The following is a 19,512-nucleotide window of genomic DNA, read 5'->3' on the forward strand; positions in this document are numbered from 1 at the left end:
GGAGCGTAAGAAATAGCAGTATTGCCAATAACTGAAAATCTAGGAACAGGAATATGATCACTGCTTTTCTCTCCCCTCCTGTTTTTTTCTCCCTTCCGTCTCCTCTGTTTTTCCCTCTCTGCAGCCTCCTGTCTTCTGTCCCCTTGCTGTGGCATTGCTTGCTGCAGCAGCCAAAACTCCTCCATATTACCAAACAAACTGCTGTTAAGCAGAAGGTAGTGTTTATAGTGTGTGCAATCAGTGTCTGGAGTGGGTTATAAATTTTTGAGCCACAGCATGTGGTCACTAATTAGCACATGTTTTAGTGAATGGGTTGATCATTTGCATGAACTCCTTATGCTTTCCAGTCTGGTCCAACTTTTTTTTTTACAGGCATTCCAAGTAGACGCTCCAAACATGTTACAACAGACAGAAATCACCTTCTTTGTAAAACAAACAATAGATAAATTTACGTGATTAGAAGTGTATCAATAAATAAACATCACAGATAAATAATCTGGTTTAAAAATCAAACTGTAATAGACTGAATAGTTTTTTTTTTTTAATTAAGATTTTTGAAATTAAATTCCAAATTTAGGGCCTCTTTATCAAACCCGCGCTAGTGGTCTCCGGTGCGGCAATGCTGACAAAACCCATTCACTTTGGACTTTGTCGGCATCGCCGCGCTAGAACTACTAGCGTGGGCTTGAAAAAAGAGGCTCTAATAGGTCAAGAAATTACACCACATTTATAAAGCCAATAAGTCATTACAGAAAAGAAAAGGAAACAGTAAGGTAAAACGTACGTAGTAGCCCCATCACGAGGAGGAAAGAAGACATAAGGAAAAAAAAAGGAAAAATATATCAGCTATCAAAATCTTATCTATTAGGTTGCACAATTCTATTATGAACCTACATTAAACCCCCTATATTTCTAAGAGACCCTTTTACGAAGCTGCACTAAGGTGGCCTGCGTTATGTCTAGCGCGTGGGTTTCTCTGTGCACTGAGGTCACCTTTATCGCAGCTGTAAATAGCTGATTTTCCATTTCTTCAATTAATGGCCACGCAATAATTTCCCAATTAGTGTATGGCCATTACTACTACTACTACTACTACTTATCATTTTTATAGCGCTACAAGGCATACGCAGCGCTGTACACCATACACAAAAGACAGTCCCTGCTCAAAGAGCTTACAATCTAGATAAGACAGGCAGACAGACAGAACAATTAAGGGTAAGGGAATTAAAGAGGTGAGGATAAAGGACAGGGCAAGTGAGCAGTGGTTAGGAGTCAAAAGCAGTGGTAAAGAGGTGGGCTTTAAGTTTGGACTTGAAAACAGCCAAAGAGGGGGCTAGACGTACAGGCTTGGGAAGTTTATTCCAGGCATGAGGTGTCGCAAGATTAGCACGGGAACCCTTACTGAAACCTATTTACTAGGTGATAAGTGATAACCGCGCTAACTTATTAATGCTGGGCACGCCTACTCTCCACCCCTAAACATGCCCCAGAGTACGAAGATGCCAAAACTGCTGCAGGATGCCTGAGCGCGCCCCACAGTAGTGAATTTCCTGCATGGTAATCACACATAAGTGCTTACCACCGCTTTGTAAAAGGACCCCTAACTACCTTATCAGGTAATCTTATCTAACAGAAATCTCTCTAATTGAGAGGGGTCAAAAAAACCCCAACTGGTTTATACTACTACTTATCATTTCTAAAGCGCTACTAGACGTACACAGCGCTGTACACTTGAACATGAAGAGACAGTCCCTGCTCGACAGAGCTTACAATCTAATTAGGCAGACAAACAGGACAAACAACAGATAAGGAATATTATAAGGTGAGGATGATAAAATAAGGGTTCTGAATGTGATAATGTCGCGCGCGCGCACACACACCACCCACACACACACACACACACACAGTCCACTCCCTCTCACGTAATGGAATGCACAATAGTTCAAAGGTACTGGTTACACTGTGGTCTGTCTGTATGGTGCTCAATCCTCTTTCCCCCCCCCTACCTTTCCCTCAATACCCATCACAAGGGCTCATTTGTCCCTCTCAGTACACCCCAGCAACCTCACTCTGCTGCATCTCTCCTCCTCTGCAACTTATTCCTTTCTTCTGTAAAACCCACACACAGTCTTCCCCAAAGTCACTTCCTTCCTTCAGCCTCAACTGACCCCCAACCATCATCTCCCTCAGTCTTAAAAGCCTCCCTTACTCACTTCTTATACGGATTTCTGGGACCGCTCTTGCCAAGAGATCAAATATTTATATGGGAACTTGTAAATGGGGCTCAGACTTTACAGAGGTCCATATACTGGAATGTGGGGTGCCTCAGGGTTCAGCATTATCCCCCTTGCTTTTTAATGTTTTTTCAAAGCACTTTGCTGCTGGTTATACAAACATTTGCACTGCAGTAAATGGGATGATTTTGGTATTCCCAGATATCCCCCAAACGTTATGACTGAGCCCTCCCCAGTCTTGTATGGCAACTAAACATCACTGGTTGACTACCCATAATCTAGTTTTGAACTGGCAGTTCGTCCATCAACTACTGTGTTATTAGATAGGACTGTTTCTGTTGAATTCAGATATTTGGGAGTTCTCCTTGATTTTCAGCTGACCTTTTGTGGTCAGGTAGATAGGATAGTACGTAAGTGGCTGTGTTACCCTTCATTAGTTGCATAAGTTGCGGGCTCTTAGGGGCCTATTTGATGAAACTGCTTTTCGTTCCCTTATTCATTCATTGTTTATGTCTCAATTAGATTACTGTTGTGTTAGCAGGACTTTTGAGGGTGAATTCAAAGTTACAAACATTACAAAATGGCACCATATGGTTGTTGGAGCATGCTTGCAAATTTGACCCTATAACCCCTCTCTTTTCTTCAATATCATTGGTTACCTGTGCACTTTTGAGTATTATTTAAATTGTTGGTCCTCATAACGCTTTATTTGCTATGCTTCCTTCTACTCTTTCTGGATTGTTATCTTTGTTGTTCCAGCATGACAGTTGAGATCAGAGAGCGAATATAGTTTGGTGATACCATCCCTGTCCGGAAGCATCCAGATGTCCAGTGCTTTTTACATTTGATTCTCACTTCGGGAATGCCCTGCCAGGGAGGATGAGAGTGGAGGGTCACTTAAGAGATTTATGGGCCCTTTTACTAAGCCACGTAGGCGCCAACATGCGTCCAATGCGTGTCAGTTTGGAGTTACCACCCGGCTACCATGTGGCCCATGCGGTAGTTTTAGTTTTTTACGGGCGTCTACTACACGCACCAGAAAATATATTTTATTTTTCTGGCATGTGGTGAAATCGGGCGGTAACTCTGACTTGATGTGTGTAGGCGATTACCGCACGGTTAACGCGAGAGACCTTACCACTAAATCAATGGCTTGATGGTAAGGTCTGAGACCCCAAATGGACGCGCACCAATTTTTATTTTGCCACACATCCATTTTTGGCAAAAATAAAAAAAGCATTTTTACAGGTGCGCTGAAAAATGGATCCTGCACGTGCCCAAAACCTGCGCCTTCTGTACCGCAGGCCATTTTTCAGCCCACCTTAGTAAAAGGACCCCTTAATAAATTGTTGAAGGCACATTTTTTTCACTGTAGCATTTGGAACATCATTACTGACAGTTAGTAAAGCTGTGGTTCAAGTGTTTTGTTTATGCTTTGAACTGTTTAGCTTTATTCTCTCTTGATGTGTGTTTGGTTGATTGTGTGAATTTTCCTATCTATATGCTGGAGTTCCTTTCTGTTGTTTTTATTTTGTATTTTGCACTGTTCACCGCTGTGTTCTTGTTTTAAGCCAAGCAGCATTGCAAATTTGGAATAAACTGGCTACCTTAAAAGAAAGTACCTCTCACTGCAAAGAGGTGGGAAAATGTGGGATACAATGCAACTCCTTGTCTGCGTTTTATACACAGTTCCATCGCTATCGCAGCTTCAGTTCTGCAGGTACCTTTAACATCAGCCTCTTTCAGTTGGGGCACTGCTCATCCTCTGTCTGTTACTCTCAGCTTCTTCTCTGCTTGTTCAGTGCATTTCTATCTTTGCCAGAGGTGTGCAACTCTTTCTCTGCCCGTGGTACGTGGCTACGTTTGTGTGCTTTGAGTGCAAATTTGTTTGTTCTCGTTGAGCACAGATCCTACTCTGCCTGATGAACACAGCTTCTTTTCTGTCCCTTGAGCACAGTTCAGTCTCTGACTGTGGAGCATATTTTCACCTTTGCCTGTTGGGCACTGTTTCACTTTGTCAGTCAACCCCAGCTTTTTTCTTTTTATTTATTTATTTATAGAAGTCTTTATTAAGCATTTCGTAAACAATACATTACATACTCAGTTCAGTACAGCACAATATTCTTCATACCCTATGAGTCTGACAGTGAGTAACTAACTACAAATCGCTCCAACCTAAACGAATGCTAAACAGTTACCTATTGTACTTCAAAGTTTTTGTCAATTTTTTGTTATGCAAGTCCGAACTCCCCCCACCCTCAACCCCAGCTTTTTTCTGCGGGTTGGATACAGTAACTTCTTGGCAGCTGTGGCATACCGCAGTTTAGACTGCTAGACAAGGCTGTCTTGTCTCCTGTTAGCTACCATTCTGGTGGCACCTTTTCTTGCCGTAGCCTCTTGGTGGCTGGCGAGAAGCTTCTTCATTGCTGGAGGTTGAATTAGTCTCTGCTCCTTTTGTGGCTACTTGGCACCTTGGGGGTCTTTTCTCCACAGTGTGGCTCTTGACTCTTCTTTTTGTCTCCTTTTCTCTTGGCTCTGTTCTTTCTAAGTCCAGAAGCGAGCTGTTTGAGGAGTACTCTTTCTACGGTTGTACCCTGGTATGCTGCTGCCCGTTTCTTCATGGTTCTTCTGAGAGACTAGCGCTCCAGTTAGTTGTTCTCTCGACTCTGGAGTTTTCCTTCTTGTTCTTGGAGTTTGATTCTCTCCACTAGGCGAGCGGGGTTTGGGTGGTTTCCTGGGCATTGCTTCCTTTCTTCTATGAAATGTGCAGTGGCGTACCTAGGGTAGTTGACACCCTGGGCCGGTCATTTTTAACCACCCCCCCCCCCCCCCCCCCTGACAGCCTAGTACTAGGCATGCCGAAGAATATAACACACTCAGGACCTATAGAGCATTCTACCATACCATAGCAGTCATTTCTACGAGTCACACAAGGAAAAGGAAAGCATCTTAAACACTACAGTGAGCACTAGACATCAATTCACCTATTGTAAAACGAAACCAGACAGAATAGTACAAATCGTAGATCCTGCACAGTCATGCCAACTGAAAGCCATGTCTTTTTTCACAAACACAGATACACCCTAATCCACTATAGAATAAGTAATCATAAACTTTCTATTTAGACAAAAATTAAACTGAACCCCCAATGCCGACTCTGCATACAATGCAACACCACAGAAACAGAAACTGCCCCTAGTACTGTGCAAAATATAAAGACAGCAGATGTAACTTTGAAAAAAAAACCTAACAAGTACCAATCACCACTTTACAAATTAACAAATAGAAATAAAACAAATATAGAAAGTAAAATAATACCATTTTATTGGACTAATACATTTAGCTTTCAGAGGCCAAAACCTCCGTCCTCGGGTCAGTACAGTATAGTGCTGTTACAGTATCCTATCCTGACCTGAGGAAGGGGTTTTGTCTCCGAAAGTTAGTCAAAATGTATTAAAATTAGTCCAATAAAAAGATTACCTTATTTACATGTTCTATTATAAACATTTAACACATCTACAATACTTTATCCTAAAGCAAAAAAAATAAAAAAATATATTTTATTTACAGTTTGTTGTCTCTGGTTTCTGCTTTCCTCATCTTCTTTTCACCGTCTTCCTTCCATCCAGCATACTGTCTTCACTCACTCTCTCTCTCTCTGCCATCCAGTGTCTGCCCTCATCTGCTGTCCCTTCCATCCACTGCCTGCCCTTTCTCTCTGCCCCTTCAATCCACCATTTGCCCTCCCTCTCCCATCCATCCAGGGTCTGCCCTCCCTCTCGCTCCCCCTTCCATCTAGGATCTGTCCCCTCTCTCTCTCTGCCCCTTTTTCAGCCCCCAGTTCCAGCCCCCTTCCTCCCCTCTGAACACCCCCACCCCAGTCCCCTTCTCTCCTCCCCTTCTCCTGTCCTGAGACCCCACCACAGTCTCCTTCTCCCCTCCCCTGTCTGAGACCCCCACCCCAGTCCCCTTCTCCTCTCTGAACACCCCCATCCCCAGTCCCCTTCTCCCCTCTGAACACCCCCCACCCCAGTCTCCTTCTCCCCTCTGAGAGTCCCCACCCCAGTCCCCTTCTCCCCTCCCCTGTCTGAGACCCCCACCCCAGTCCCTTCTCCCCCTCTGAACACCCCACCCGAGTCCCCTCTCTCCCCTCTGATATCCCCACCCCAGTCCCCTTCTCCCCTCCCCTTCCCCCGTCTGAGACCCCCACCCCAGTCCCTTCTCCCCACGCCAGTCCCCTTCTCCCCTCCCCTTTTCCCCTCTCGAACACCCCACCCCAAGTCCCCTTCTCCCCTCCCCTTCTCCCTTCTGAGATCCCCACCCGTCCCCTGTCTCCCCTCCCCTGTCTGAGACCCCCACCCCAGTCCCCTTCTCCCCTCTGAACACCCCCACCCGAGTCCCTTTCGCCCCTCTCCTTTCCCACCCTCAGTTCCCGTTAAACCGGCGAAGCAGCGTCGCAGGCGCGCCTCATGCCCTGCTTGTAACAAAAAAAAAATCAAATCTCCTTCCTTCTCCTCGTCTTGACGTCGACTCGGGCCTTCCAATCAAATGATTGGAAGGCCCGAGTCGACGTCAAGACGAGGAGGAGAAGGAGATTTGATTTTTTTTTTTTACAAGCAGGGCACGAGGCGCTGCCTGCGACGCTGCTTCGCTGTTTTTTTAAATGTGCGGCGCCGCTGGGGAACGGCCACAGGAGGCGGCGGGAGCGGAGCACCCCCCACCCACTGGCACCCGGGGCGGACCGCCCCCACCGCCCCCCCCTTGGTACGCCACTGGAAACTGTGGTTCACTGTTTTGGGGTTGCGCACTCCTAGTACTTGTTAGGGTCGCTTCATCCGACCATCTGGACTCAAGGCAGACCGGCAGGGTTGGGAGTTAGTCTTTGTCCTGCCAGGGTTCAGAGAAGTGGATCCTGGTCTAGGAGAGGACAGTTCTTCTCCTTGTTGCTTGGATACCAACTGTTGCCTTCCATTTCCAAGGAGTTTCTTTGGCATGAGTATCTTTGCTGCTTCTTTTACTACTCTTGGGACAGGGGTACGTAATTTTTCTTTTGCTCAGGACATTTGTTTTATGTCCTACGGTTTTAGTTCCTTTTCTAGTGTCTAACTCTGTTCCATTTTGGTAGCCTGGTGGTTCGGATATTCAAATCCTTTTCTGCTGATACAGTTTTTTGCTGTGTGTATAGCTTTGTTGTGATTTTCAACCTTCTGCATTTCTCTTTTCTCCCCCCACCCCTCTTTGGGAAACTGCTTTGCTACATCCCATTAGTCTGGACTGGTCTGGTATAGATGACAAGGAAGGAAAAATTATGTTCTTACCTGATTTTCTTTCCTTTAATCATACCAGACCAGTCCAGATGCCCTCCCTGGCTAAAGTCTGTCAGAGTGTTGTTTTCTTTAGGTATCCCTGGCTGTTCCACGATGCTTCATACGCTGGGATGTCCTACAGCTCTGTATGATTCCTGTTACTTACATAGTAACATAGTAACATAGTAGATGACGGCAGAAAAAGACCTGCATGGTCCATCCAGTATGCCCAAGGCAACTCATATGTGTATACCTTACCTTGAATTTGTACCTGTCCTTTTCAGGCACAGACCATATAAGTCCTGCCCAGCAGTATTTCCCGCCTCCCAACCACCAGTCCCGCCTCCCATCACCGGCTCTGGTACAGCCCGTGTAAGTCTGCCCTCCCCTATCCTCGCCTCCCAACCACCACCCCCTCTTCCCTCCACCTGCTCCGCCACCCAATTCAGCTAAGCTTCTGAGGATCCATTCCTTCTGCACAGGATTCCTCTATGCATATCCCACGCATGTTTGAACTCCGTTACCGTTTTCATCTCCACCACCTCCCCGCGGGAGGGCATTCCAAGCGTCTACCACCCTCTCTGTGAAAAAATACTTCCGGACATCTTTCCTGAGTCTGCCCCCTTCAATCTCATTTCATGTCCTCTCCGTTCTACCGCCTTCCCATCTCCGGAAAAAGATTTGTTTTGCGGATTAATACCTTTCAAATATTTGAACGTCTGTATCATATCACCCCTTTCCTCCTTTCCTCCAGGGTGTACATGTTCAGGTCAGCAAGCCTCTCTTCATACGTCTTGGAACGTAAATCCCATACCATCCTCGTAGCTTTTCTTTGCACCGCTTCCATTTTTTTAACATCCTTCGCAAGATACGGCCTCCAAAACTGAACACAATACTCCAGGTGGGGCCTCACCAACGTTTTATACAGGGGCATTAAAACCTCCTTTCTTCCTGCTGGTCACTCCTCTCTCTATACAGCCTAGCAATCTTCTAGCTACGGCCACCCGCCTTGTCGCAGTGTTTCGTCGCCTTCATGTCCTCAGATACTATCACCCCAAGATCCCTCTCCCCGTCCATGCCTATCAGACTCTCCCCGCCTAACAAATACGTCTCCCTTGGATTTTCTACTCCCTAAGTGCATCACTTTGCATTTTTTGCATTGAATTTTAATTGCCAAACGTTAGACCATTCTTCTAGCTTCTTCAGATCTTTTTTCATGTTTTCCGCTCCCTCCGGGGTGTCCACTCTGTTGGAAATCTTGGTGTCATCCGCAAAAAGGCAAACTTTACTTTGTAACCCTTCGGCAATGTCACTCACAAATATATTGAACAGAATCGGCCCCAGCACCGATCCCTGAGGCACTCCACTACTCACCCTTTTCCCTCCTCTGAGCGAACTCCATTCACCACCACCCTCTGGCGTCTGTCCGTCAACCAGTTCCTAATCCAGTTCACCACTTCGGGTCCTATCTTCAGGCCGTCTAGTTTATTTAAGAGCCTCCTGTGGGGAACCGTGTCAAAAGCCTTGCTGAAATCTAAGTAGATGACGTTCATAGCACGTCCCTGATTTAATTCTCCTGTCACCCAGTCAAAGAATTCAATGAGATTCGTTTGGCACGATTTCCCTCTGGTAAAACCATGTTGTCTCGGATCTTGCAACTTATTGGCTTCCAGGAAATTCACTATCCTTTCCTTCAGCATGGCTTCCATTACTTTTCCAATAACTGAAGTGAGGCTTACCGGCCTGTAGTTTCCAGCTTCTTCCCTATCCCCCACTTTTGTGAAGAGGGACCACCTCCGCCGTTCTCCAATCCCTCGGAACCTCTCCCGTCTCCAAGGATTTATTAAACAAGTCTTTAAGAGGACCCGCCAGAACCTCTCTGAGCTCCCTCAGTATTCTGGGGTGGATCCCGTCCGGCCCCATGGCTTTGTCCACCTTTAGCTTTCCAAGTTGTTGATACACACTCTCTTCTGTGAACGTGCGCTCTATCCCCTCATTCTCAGGTGTACTTTTGCCAGTCCCTATCGGTCCTTCCCCAGGGTTTCTTCAGTGAAAACAGAACAAAGTAATCTATTTAGCAAATTGGCTTTTTCATCATCATTTTCTACATAGCGTTTTGTTGTATCTTTTAGTCTCAAATTCCCTTTATAGTCTTTCTCCTGTCACTATAAACCTGAAGAAGTTTTTGTCTCCCCTCCTTACATTTCTAGCCATTTGTTCTTCCACTTGTGCCTTCGCCAGGGCGTACCTCTCTCTTGGCTTCTTTCAGTTCATCCGGTATTCCTCCCCGTGTTCCTCCTTTGAGATTTTCTATATTCCTGGAACGCTAAACTCTTTAATCTTTATTTTCTCAGCCACTTGCTTTGAGAACCATATCGGTTTCCTTTTTCTCTTGCTTTTATTTTACTCTCCTTACATAAGGTCTGTGGCCCTGTTATTACTTCTTTTAGCCTGGATCACTGTCCTTCCACTTCTCTTGTATGTCCTCCCAGCCCATCAGCTCCTCCTCAGGTATTCTCCCATTTTGTTAAAGTCAGCTCGCTTGAATCCAGGACTTTGAGTTTAGAGTGGCCACCATCCACATGAGCCGTTACATCAAAACAAAACGTTTGATGGTCACTGTTTCCCAGGTGTGCAGCCCACTCGGACATTTGACACACTATCCCCATTTGTGAGCACAGATCCAACGTGGCTCCCTCCCTCATGGGTTCGTTCACCATTTGTCTGAGCAGAGCACTTTTGGAAGCATCCACAATCTCTCTACTTCTTTCCGATTTTGCAGACGGAACCTTCCAATCTACATCCGGCAGATTAAATCTACCAACAACAGGCACCTCTCTTTTTCTCCCCAACTTTTGAATATCAGCGATCAGATCTTTATCTAGTTCTTCCAATGTGTCGGGGGTCTATAGACAAACACCCACGTGGACCAAGGTTCTATCCTCTATTTTTAAGGTGATCCATATTGCTTCTTCCTTTCCCCAGTTCCCTGTCATTTCAGTCGCTGCGATATCATTTCTCACATACAGAGCTACTCCTCCACCTATACGTCCCTCTCTATCCTTCCTAAAACTATTATAGCCTGGTATGTTTACATCCCATTCATGGGAACCCTTGAGCCATGTCTCTGTGACTGCAAACTATGTCCAAGTCAGCCTCCAAAATCAGGGCTTGAAGGTCATGAATTTTATTGCTTAGACTGCGAGCATTTGTGGTCATTGCTTTCCATGTACATTTCTAGTATGTGTTTATGGTTTTAGTGATTTGTGAGGGTGTTTTCTCTTTGGGTACATTCTCATATTTTTGTTCCCCCTTCCTTGCTTTTTCTTTTTTTTTCGCTTCAGTTTTATTTTCAGGAACATCATGGTGCTGTAGTGGAGCAAAAGAATTTTGTAGTGGCAACACTTGTGCGGGCGGACTGCTTCTGTGTCACATGATGAAGTCTGCCTGAGCCCTACTGTGAACCCATCTGTTCTTATGTGGCTTTATTCTTGAGGGAGTGGTGAGAAGTTATGATTCTGCACAGTCCTATAAGTTGCTTTAATTGCATCTAATTCTTGCATTACTTTACAGAGCTCTTGTTTTAAAGTAGATAGCTGAAGACAGATAGGACAAGCTTTAAGTCTCCAGATGATTGGCCTTGAAACTAAAGCATCACAATTATTGCAGAGAATAAAAGTAATCCTGATTGGTTGAAATGGGTATGAACAGGTGTACTATGTTGGAGTAACAGCCTGCAAGACTGCCTGTGTATGACTGTGGAGTAAAGTTAATGAGGTATGGTTTGTCTATAAATGAGTGGACAACCCTGGGGTGGGTGGGATTATAAGTCCCAATGGGTCAGCTAAGTGCTGCTATCTATCAAGGGAATTCTTTAGCTGAATGGACCAAAATGGTAGTGTCTGATCCAGGACTTTACACTTTATTTTACTTTTTGAAACTGCCCTAGATATAATAACTTTCCTTTTAAATAAATCTAGATATTGCCAATAATTATAGCAGTGTAGCAGCTATGTAAAAATGCCCCTCCCCTCTATCAGAGTTTTTCCATACTTGGCATCACGGAGTTCTTTCCCAAGATTCAGGGGTAGATCTCTATGTGCTTGAGCAAGCTCAGTATGGACCATTTACCCTCCCGCTTACTTTACTGTGAGGGGAGGTGCAGTTGCCTTGACCAAGCGGCAACAGTGAGGTCTGCATATTGGCTCCAAGAGTTTGCCTGTTTGGTATTAACTGTGTGTTTTCTTCTAGACTTCAGAGCACCAGCTGCTTAATATTCTGTTGTAAAATACAACTGTGTCTGTTGTTTCAGATTTTTGTAGTTGTGGGCATAAGCAATGATGTTACCTCTTAAAACCACCCTTAACATCTCCCAATCATAAAACAGGGTAAGAATTCTCGCTGGAAGTGATGATGTTGGAAGTCAGTGACATAAATGCCCAGATGTTTGACATGATTATGGACCTAAAGCATAAATAGGTCCTGTTATATTAAAAATCTTTTAAGTTCATTGATATTTGGTAGTGAGCATTTTTGTTCTAACTTGACCTATATTTTTATTTGCATCGTCATTTTATTCATGTGCAAATGTCTGTGTAACATAACAGTATTCACTACCCTTAATTAAAGTGTTATAAATAAGTGAACATGTGCCACAGCTTTTCGGCAGACACAATAATGGTTGGGCATAGTGCATTTCTCCATTCATGGGCATTGCATAATTCAAGCAGCTGAAATGCTATGTCATAAAGGAATGAATAGGGCTTGTTCATGCATCTGCTCATCAAATGCTCTAAAGCATTGAATTATGGAAGGTATAATTAGTTAAATTGGGACCCTAGTAATAATTCATCATGTGACTTTGACTGAAATTAATCACCAAGGGGATATTTGTACGTCTCCAGGTGTATTAGTCAATACTTACTGATTATTACTGTATGTATACTGGTGTGTGTGCATGTTACAAATACTTATTGGCTTAATCCTTCTCAAAATGGAAAAAATAAAACTGATTGTACATAAGGCTCACATTTTATGACAGTTTTGAGGAATGTTTAAGCTTTGAAGCATGAAGCATGCAGGACTCTTTTCACCCAAATTGAGGGCGTTTTCAATATGACGCCTAAATCGATTTTGGATATTTTGCACAAATGTCCAAAAATACAGTAGCGAACATGGCCATCTTCAAACCAGAAAAATGTCCAACTTTTTGTTTCAATGATAGCCGTTTGATAGACTTTTTTGTGCCCAGTGCGTTTATATTTTAGGACCATTTAAAAAAAAAAAAAAAAAAAAAAGTCCAAGGGAAAAACTCACAAAACCAAACCAAACCAAAAAAGGGTCCAAGGAAAAAACTCAAAAAAAATGTATTGCGGGGAGGGGGGGAGGGCAGCATTCTTAGTAGACTGGCCACACAGACATCCAGCAGAGCAGTGGGGCACTCTAGGGAGCACTGCAGTGGACTTCACATAAAATTCCCAGGTACACATTGCGCCATTACTCCCTTATATTGTATGGTGAGTTGCCCAAACCCACCAAAATCTACTGTACCCAGTAGTGCACCGCTTATGCCTGCAAGTGTTACCTATATGTAAGCCAACATTGGTTTCAGCAGCATTCAGTCTCTATTGCAGCAGCTGATATAGCTATTGGTCATAGTTGTCCCGAGCTATCAGCCTCCAGATTCACCCGAGACCCTGGAAATAGGTACAAAAATAACCCCCCCCCCCAAAAAAAAAAAAAACGGGTCGCTGTGTCAGCTCCCCCAGAGCTCAGGACAGACCACTCAAAACAGTCCCCCCTCACCAAGGGTAAGGAAAACTTATTATTATTTTTTTAAACCTCTTTATATATATGTAGGCACAGCAGATTTTTGGTGGGTTTTGGAAGGCTCACACTTTCAACCACAAGTGTAACAGAGTGGGATATGGGTCTGGGCCCTTCTCTATAGTCACTAACCACTAGGCTAATGCAGGGACCGGCTTGCTGCTCTAATAGGACTGGCCATAACATCTGAAGCTGTCATGGAGGCTGGAATGTACTGTTTCTTTCACATCTTTGGGGGGTAGAAAGGAGTAAGGTGGGACGGGTTATGCCTTAATCCCTTCAGTGGTCATTTGGACATTTAGGGCACTTTTGGGGCATTTAGGGCCCTGTTTACTAACCATGCTGTAGATGTGTAAACTTTTAAACATTGTGCTAAAAATTAGCACGCTCTAGCAATAGAGACACCCATTGTCTCCATCGTTAGCGTGCACTAATTTTAGCGTGCGCTAAAAAAAGTTGTGCGCCTACAGCGCGGTTTAGTAAACAGGGCCCTTAGTCATGATTAAAAACAGGTCTAGCCAAAAATGTTTAGATGTTTTATTTTGTTCCATTTATTGCAGAACAATGTCTATCTTGTCCAGTTTTCTCTTCTTCTCCCCTGGACCAATCGCTCTTCAACCCCTTACTCAATCTACCTCTCATAATCTGAAATCTTTTAAAGAGGCCAAACTTTCAGAATGCCTATCCTTTACACTGGACTCTTTTTCTCAGCTTTCACTCTCTGAGCAAGCTTCCCTTTGCAAAGCCAATATGTGTGAAGCCTATGACTCTTTGGCTTCTCTTCTCCCAGTATCCTCTTCCTCCGCTCGTCAATCAAAGGACCTCTGGTATACTCCCACTCTTCTCCTTTTAAAGCAAGAGCTCTGACATCAGGAAAGACTCTGGAGGAAAACCCCCTTCTTCTACTTGCAATCGTTATAAACTTTTGGCTTCCCAATATAAATGGACTATTTTCCAGGCCAAAAAAGAGTACTGCTCCACCTAAGTCACAAATGCCTCACATTCAGTGAAAATCTATTGTATTCTTAATTCTCTCACTGCACCACCATCTACCAAACCAGTGTCTTCTCTTCTACCCTTGTCCTCTGATCTTGCCACATATTTTCAGGATAAGATCTCTACCTTTCAATCTTCCTTTGCCCCTTCCCCTACATCCCCGCCAGCCACACCCTTTTCTTCAACTTCCTCTCTCTCAATCTCCTCAAGCTCATCAGTCATTAGGCAGCCACCACTCTTTTAACCTTCCATTACTTTCTGATATTTCGTCTCACAGATGATTAGATTAATCACTTCCCCTCTGGATCCTGTACCTTCTCATTATATGATAAAATTTGTTTCTTTACTGGGTCCACTTCTCCATTTTAAGATTCTTCAAAGTCTTTCCACTGTATCTGTTCCGACACCATGGAAAACTGCTTGTATGTTCCCTAAAACTAAGGACTAGAAACTGTGCCTATCATTTCTCTCTAATTATCGTCCGATTTCACAGCTCCCCTTCATCTCCAAACTAACAGAACACATACCTGCAGCAACTCAGTGACTATCTGGAGATAATCAATGCCCTTCACCCCCATCAGACAGGATTTAGAAGTTCCCACAGCACAGAAATAGTTGTTCTTGGTCTTACTACCACTATATTCCACCATCTAGTCTATAAATAAAAATGTAAATGTTCGTTTGTTCAAAATCTTAAATCTCCGAAAGCTCTTCACCGATTGCTTTCAAATTTGGACACAACGTTGCATTTGAATACGCGCATGTTTTTTATATACCTACTATTATATAGATGTCACAGCTGTCGTACTCGCGGAGCGCAAGCAGTGCGACGAGTAATTGCAAATCAAACTGAGGAAGAATGGCCATCACCGAACGAGAGAAACAGACAAAGAATGGCTCAAGTACGTGCCGAGGAAGCAGCAGAGCGACATGCAGCCAGACTTGACGATGCACGGTTGTGAGCATGGCAATCGCGTTCTGCAGCTTCAGATCTGCTTCATTCTCAACAGAATCAATGCGACAGGCTGAGAGTGGCTTAAATGTCCGAAAGTTCTTCACCGATTGCTTTGAAATTACGCGCATGTTTTTATATACCTACTATTATATAGATGTCACAGCTGTCGTAGTTGCGGAGCAGAAGCAGTGCGATGAGTAATTGCAAATCAAGCAGAGGAAGAACAGCCATCAGCGAATGAGCGAAACACAACAAAGAATGGCTCAAATACGTGCCGAGGAAGCAGCAGAGCGACGTGCAGCCAGACTTGACGATGCACGGTTGCGAGCACGGCGATCGCGTTCTGCAGCTTCAGATCTGCTTCGTTCTCAACAGAATCAACACGACAGGCTGAGAGTGGCTTAAATCTCCGAAAGTTCTTCACCGATTGCTTTGAAATTTCGACACAACGTTGCATTCGAATACGCGCGTGTCTTTATATACCTATAATTGGAAATCAAACTGAGGAAGAATGGGCATCAGCGAACGAGCGAAACAGACAAAGAATGGCTCAAATACGTGCCGAGGAAACAGCACAGCGAAAAACATCGCTCGAGGCTCTTGATCGATCATTGCAAGATTTGCATGGAAACATCAGACCATTTGGGAACACATTAATATTGCTTGCAGGAGATTTCAGGCAAACATTACCTGTAGTTCCTCGATCGACACCAGCGGATGAAATAAATGCTTGCCTAAAATACTCTACTTTGTGGCAACATGTAAAGACGTTAAACTTAACTACAAATATGCGTGTCCAGCTGCAAAACGATCAATCATCTCAGATATTCTCACATCAATTGCTGAAAATTGGGAACGGAAAGGTGCCAGTTGATCTGACCTCAGGACGAATTTCATTGCTTCATAACTTCTGCAATTTAGTGACCTCAAAGAACAATTGGTTGAAAAAGTATTTCCCAATATTCAAACCAATAATAAGAATCACAATTCGCTGAGTGAACGAGCTATTCTTGTGGCCAAGAACAAAGATGTCTACGAACTGAACAATATTATTCAGTCTAACATTCAAAGCGAGCCACTCACATACAAATCCGTCGACACTGTTCTGGAAGCAGATGAAGTGCTTAATTATTGTTAATATATGGCCTAGCTTTAAGGCTACCACTGGAATATTGCTGGCCAAAGCTATGCAGCCTAAAAACAACTGAAAAAGTACTGACTAGGCCAAACAACAAGTAAGTGATTTAATATTTGAGAATCTGCAAAAAGCAGGTCTGAACAATGAGTCCTGCCACAAATTGGTACAATTTTTAATTCAAATATAGCACCTGTAATGAAAGATCAGATGAATAAAATGGAGCTTATTAGTTTTGGTATACAATGATACAGAGGTAATACAGAGTTCATGAGAAAGGTATGAAAAGTATTGCAGCCGGAAGATGTGAAACTGTTATCTCAACGCTTCCCAAAACATGTTGATAATTAGCAGTAGCTGAGAACGGAAGGAGGTGGGCACATCAGATAGCAGATCGCATGGGAAAGTATGATCTCAGGAAGTTGAGACATATTAGGAGCTAGGTTTCTCACCATTCACTTCTATGGAGAGGTTTGTGTATAAAGAGGGGAGACGTTTGCCTAGTAGAGGATCCTCTCCAACGCTTCTGTCAGACGGCGAAGCTCTGTGCGGTTGAAACCAGAATCTGATGTCTGTATTTGTACCAATTTGAAGACTTGTCTTTGGGTAAGAAATAAAATGTACCTATCTATCTAAACCTTTCTCTGTCTCTATTTTTATAGATTCTGTCTTCCTTTACCTAACATTTAGCCTACAAGGTAGATCACTACAAGTGACACTCAGCCTTTACAGAAACTTAGACAGATTTTTAATAAGCCTGGGATGGGTGACAATGGAGGTCAGAGAAACTATACAGAACGTTATATGGAATAAGTACCTTCAGTCCCCCGTGTGAAGGAGTCAGATAGAGGTCTAAAAGAGGGGAAATTAAACATTATCCAACAGACTTTTTCAATTCACTCGATCTGCCAGGGATGCCACCGCACGTACTACAATTGAAAATCGGCGTGCCAATTATCATGTTGCGAAATATCAACCAGCCAAAGCTTTGCAACCGCAGGCGGCTTGCAGTAAAAAATTAATGAGCAATGTCGTAGAAGCAACAATCTTGACAGGACCTTTCAAAGGTGAACATGTCCTCATTCCTCGCATTCCTATGATTCCAACAGATATGCCATTTCAATTTAACAGATTGCAATTCCCAATTCCATTGGTGTTTGCAATCACCATCAACAAGCTCAGGGCCAATCTTTAGAATTCACCTGTTTACATCTACACACGGATTGTTTCTCACATGGACAATTATATGTTGCATGTTCTACAGTCGGCAAACCAGACAACAATCTCTATCTCTGCACACACAATGGAACAACAAAAAATATTGTATGCCCACAAGCATTGTGAAATTAAACATATTAGAAACGTGCGCTTTCTCTTTTCTTCTTTTCCATTTAACCAGACTGAGCCACAGCAACGGGGGGGTAGAGCTAGTTTAAAATAAAATGGTAGTTCTTCTATCCTTTGATTTACCTGATGCCTTCGATCTAGTAGATTACACTATCCTTCTCCAGCGTCTGTCTGATTTAAGCATTGCCGATATAGTCTACTGTTAGTTTCAGGACAACTTCTCAAACAGACACTATCTCGTCCAGTTGAATGTTTCTACCTCTGATCTGTATAACTTGTATTGCAGAGTTCCTTAGGGCTCTCTGTTTGCCCCCACTTTGTTCAGTCTCTTGACTGCTATTCAATCATAGGTCTTATAGCTTATATCTGTGCAGATGACATACAGATCATAGCCTCTCTTGATGACACTAATATTCCCACTATAACTTCGCTTAATAACAAACTCTCCTTGGTAGCCAACTGGCTTTTCTCATCTAGATTAAAACTTAATCCAGAAAAAGCTAAGACCATCCTTATGACTCGTTCCGGTGATCCTCAACCAGAACCACTCATTATTGTAGCTGGTTCCCCTATTATTTTTCAATCGACTCTCAAAATTTTAGGAGTTTTATTGATCCTGCTTTTACTTACCATGCACATATCTCAGCAGCGTAGTTTTTATAAGCTCAAAATGATTTCTTCAATCCACCATTTGTTTACTAAATCAGCCCTACAGGTTTTTATCCATTCACTGATCATATCCTCTCTAGACTATTGCAATAGTCTCTACATGGTTGAGCTCTCACCGAAAAGTGCTGTCTTCAATTAGTCCAGAATACAGCTGTGAAACTTTTGACGAACTGTAAATTTTTTTTTAATCATGTTACACCTCTTCTTATAGATGAACATTGGCTTCCTATTACACACAGGATCACACACAAGACTCTTGTTCTGACCCACAAATACTTCATTCTAATACTCCTCTCTAGATTCCTTACACCACTCCCACCCGCAGGTCTCTGCATTCCTCATCCTCTAACTTATTATGCATTCCTTCTGGTGCCAACTCCATTTTGATTCCATCTGGTCCAGAGTCCTTTTCCTTTTGTTTTCCTTGACTAATCACACTGAATTTGCATGGCCCTTTAAAACCTTCATTTCAAGGACGCATTTGCTCGTTCTGATATACCCTAGGAATCCTAACCTTCTTGGACTTTTAGGCTGGCAGGAGCTGGCGATCATGTATAGACTTTACGCAATTTTTTCCCCTTCCCTCTTCAGATTCTCTTTCCTATTCATTAAGTAGAGTTCCTCCTTTCCCCTTTCTATCTTTTTTCTATTTCTCCTTCTTTCCCACAGTCTGTAATTTAATTTGTAAACCGCCCTGAAGGCCCAGCCATGAGTGGTATATCAAATCGTAAATAAACTTGAAACTTTATAATTACTTAATAACCAGACTAAAGTAGGCAATCCTTCAAGGCAATAACCTTCTAGTAACTTGAAAATGAAAACAACACATTTTAAATAATATACGAGCTCTCACAGGGAGCCGATGGAGCTCAATAAACAAAGATGATACATGATCATTCTTCGATTTACAAAAGATTAGCCTGGCAGCTGTATTTTGAATTAACTGAATCCTATTTAACATTTCTGAAGTATTGCCCAAATAAAGAGAAGTGCAATAATCAATCCTTGATAAACCAGTAACTGAACAAGCAGAAAATATGCATT

This window comes from Microcaecilia unicolor, chromosome 2 (assembly GCF_901765095.1).
Source record: "Microcaecilia unicolor chromosome 2, aMicUni1.1, whole genome shotgun sequence".
In the NCBI taxonomy this organism is placed as follows: Eukaryota; Metazoa; Chordata; class Amphibia; order Gymnophiona; family Siphonopidae; genus Microcaecilia; species Microcaecilia unicolor.